Here is a 3,973-nt window from a genome sequence, read left to right on the forward strand (position 1 = left end):
GTAATTTCAGCACTTTGGGAGGCTGAGGCAGGCAGATCACCTAAGGTCAGGAGTTTCAGACCAGCCTGGCCAATATGGTGAAACCCTGGCTCTACTAAAAATAGAAAAATTGGCTGGGTGTGGTGGTGCACACCTGTGGTCCCAGATGCTCGGGAGGCTGAGGCAGGAGAATCACTGGAGCCCAGGAGGTGGAGGTTGCAGTGAGCTGAGATCGCGCCACTGCACTCCAGCCTGGATAACAGAGCGAGACTCCATCTCAAAAATAAATAAATAAACTAATGAATTAAATTAAATTTTTACCCACACCATTTGTGTTAGCTGTTAATTAAGCATGAGTCCCTTCAGCCTGTCATCTGTCAGCCCCCTTCCTTGGGATCTCTGTTTTACTGAACATTCAGGCACCAGATTCTCTGCCTCCCCTCACTTCAAACTCCCTTGCTTTTCTCCACCCCTGCCGGTCTCTGTGCCCTCCCCACGTGGGCTGGCATTTCTGGGTTCCTCTGAAGCAATGTTTTGAAGGATTATTGTGAAACTACAGACTTTTCTGTGAACATCTACATGGGACACAGTTCATGTTCTAAGTCAAGCTTACACAGCATGTTATTTGTGTAAACAGATTAAATGTTACAACAATGTTCACTTCAGAAAGCATTAATTACTTTACATTTCTTCTTATTAAAAAATCGTGGCTGGGTGCAGTGGCTTAAATCTGTAATTCCAGCACTTTGGGAGTCCAAGACAGAAGGATCACTTGAGGCCAGGAATTCGAGATCAGCCTGGGCAACACAGTGAAAACCCTGTCTCTACAAAAAATAAAAAATTTTAGCTGGGCATGGTGGCAGCCCCTGTAGTCCCAGCTTCTCAGGAGGCTGAGGTTAGAAGATCACTTAAACCCAAGGTCAAGGCTGCAGTGAGCCATGATCATGCCACTGCACTTCCACCTGGGTGACAGAGCAAGACCCTGTTTCCAAAAAAAAAAAAAAAAAGAAAAATCAAAACCAAACAAAAATCATAACCAAGTTGACCATTCCTTATTAATTCTTCAAGGTGGTTCTTTCTTCTGGCGTATCTAAAAGTGGTTTTAAATATTTACACAGTGATCCTTTTACTGACTTTTCCAAGGGGCCTAATTGTCTAGGAATTGGTAAGATATATTAACTAGGGTTGTGCTTTCTTTGTAAGCCATAGAGGAGAGCTGAAGGAGGCTTTACTCTTTAATCTATTTTAGCATCACATTACCTAGCATGGCGTACCAGCTATCTCAGTCATATAACAATCCCAGCTGTTGAATTGCCCTCAGCGTACCATAGGACAGTTTAGATTAGAAAATGAAAAAGAATTGCATGTCCAATTGAAGTGACAGGGAGGAATTTGACAGCAAGTAAATGCCTGTTTTTGGAAGGCAGTGCGCTTTCCAATCAGACAACCCTCCTCTGTCCAAAAGTGCTGAGACAAATGTGTGCTTCTAAACACTGGGTCGATTTTGTTCCTGGAACCAGTACACAAGTGTTAGATTTTTAAAACCGCATTACTAGATCAAGGGGAAGCTTAGTGCAGGCTTCTTTTAGGAGAGCTGGGACATACACTGCCCTAGATTCCCATCACCTGCCCCTTTATGTTCTATTACATGTTGAGGGAAAATAACTTCACCCTCCTTCCCTTTGTTTTTCTTTCGGTGCAAATGAAGTCAAGGGCAGTTCTGGGGCTGGGTGGGGACAGGCGGAGTCTGTGCAGTACCGGAGACTTTCTTTAATGGTATAAAAGTAGCCCTGAGCTAAATGGCTCTGACAACAAGATTAACTATTCAAACCAGGTGAGACTTGTTTTTCCATTCATGACAGAGCAGGTTGGAATTCACTTCAGTTTACTAACCCTATGTTTATATTGATTTATTTCAGGAAAATGAAATAAGCTTTAACATTTGGACTTTTCCAAGCAGTTTCATAGGAATGTATGTTATTCTCACAAATGCTTTTGGCTTTTAAGAATTTTTTTTTCTGAGTATAAACATAAGTCGTATTATAAATCATTGTGAAAAAACTTTAGAGAGCATCAAAGAAAATAAAAATTACCTTTACTACGATTCCCATGCAGAAACAACTTCTCTTGATCCTTAGATTTACGTATTTATTTATTTAGTCCCTTAGAGCTCCTACATTTTAGTTTCAAAACATCCCTTTGAAGAAGGTAGGTCAGGAAGTGTTAGGTCAGTTTTGCTGATGAGGAAACTGATGAAATTTCATGACATGTCCAGAGGCCCACAGAAAATCAGCATCAACCCTCAAGCTGTCCCCACTGTGGCCGCCCTGGGACACTCAGAGATGCCCTTCTTTGTAGATCAGTTTACTTGCTCTGTGTCTTCTGCAACCACTGCTATCTTCCTCAAAGGGGAGGGAGAATTTCTTTTTTTTTTTAAATGATTATGGTATGAGTTACTCCTTGTTAGTCCCAGGTTCTATACTTGCAAATTCACCTACTGGCTAAAATTTCTCGTAGTCCCCAGACCAATCAATCTTCCCTGTGCTCTCTCAGTCACTTGTGGACAGGCACAGAGCAGGGAAAAATGTGAGCCCATCCCGACCCCTCCCAGCAGAGGTCAAACACACTGGCACTCTGTATTAGTATTGTTGCTGCTGTGGTTGTCATTGCCTAATAATAAATGGCATGGCCTCTCAGTGGATTCAGCTTATGCAAGCGATTCTGACTTACAGGAAGAAGAACTTCCTCCTGCAGATGCTACGAAGCTGTCTCAGAGTTTTTGATGACCTCAACCCCGGCACCCTCCAGAGCACCTCTATCCCCCTCCGATTGCAATTATTCACCTGTTCCAAACTCTGACACCTGTTACCTGAGGCTTTCTGTCACATGCCTGGTTCTCTGTGAAGCATCAGGATAGTCCATGCACAAGTTAGGGCAGGCTTGTTTATGGTCTTGCTTTGGGAATGTTTATGTCAGAGTCCTAAGGGCCTGGCCATCAGCCCTGCTTTCAACATTGTTGCTTTCAGGAAATGTAGGGTAATCCATGCAAGAATGTCAGGTGGATTTGCAGATTAGACCTCAATGCATAACAGTGTTCTTTGAGAGAAAAGTATTTACCTTTCACGACTTGCTAAGAAAAAATACAACTGATTTGTGCAGAAGTCCCAGAATTTCAGTACAATAAGCTTAAATGAATCCGAACATATACAGATTTGCTTACTCCTTAAAGAAAACTTAGTTTCAAAAGAACAAACTCACTTGAGAAAATGTCTAATGAAGGAGGGAGAATATTTAGAGAAAGAGTATTTTTTCTTTCTTCGGGAAATACTAAAACTTATTTGTTCTAAGAAATTCCAAATGGGACTGATGACAGGCATCTAACATGTAATGAAGTAGTTCAGTGGGTAGCAAATAGATGTTTTGTTTTTATTTAATGTGGATTGCAGTTTCATAATAAGGACAGTTATGTTGCCAACCAAAATAACCTTAACTATTGAATGATAATTAATTTCTTATTAAATTATTCTAGGAAAATAAGAGCAAAATAACTTGAGAATAAACAAATTATATTCATTTTGATACTTTTGTTATGAAAATAATTATTTATGCTTAAAATATATATCTTCATTATAACTGTCAGTACAAAAATACAATATGTAAAAGATGTTAAAAGTCAAACACTGTGGAAAATCAAATTATCATAGCTGACAGACGGCAACCACCACTCTGATGAAGCCAAAAAAAATGTAGTTCAAACAAGGATCTCCTAAGAATTGTCAATAACTGCCTATATCAATCTCAACCGTAATAAGAGATATGCAAATGAAAACCACATGGAGATGCTCTGTTTTTTCAACCCATAGATTAGCAAAACCCTAAGAGTTTGACAACATGTAATCCTGGCAGGGCTAGAGGAAACAGGCTTCTCATACATGGCTGGTGGGAGTGTCATATAGTGATTTGGCACTATCGAACATAATTACATTTGCAGTTA

Source organism: Aotus nancymaae, unplaced genomic scaffold (genome assembly GCF_030222135.1).
Source record: "Aotus nancymaae isolate 86718 unplaced genomic scaffold, 86718_ANA_hifiasm-v0.15.2.pri h1tg000008l, whole genome shotgun sequence".
In the NCBI taxonomy this organism is placed as follows: domain Eukaryota; kingdom Metazoa; phylum Chordata; class Mammalia; order Primates; family Aotidae; genus Aotus; species Aotus nancymaae.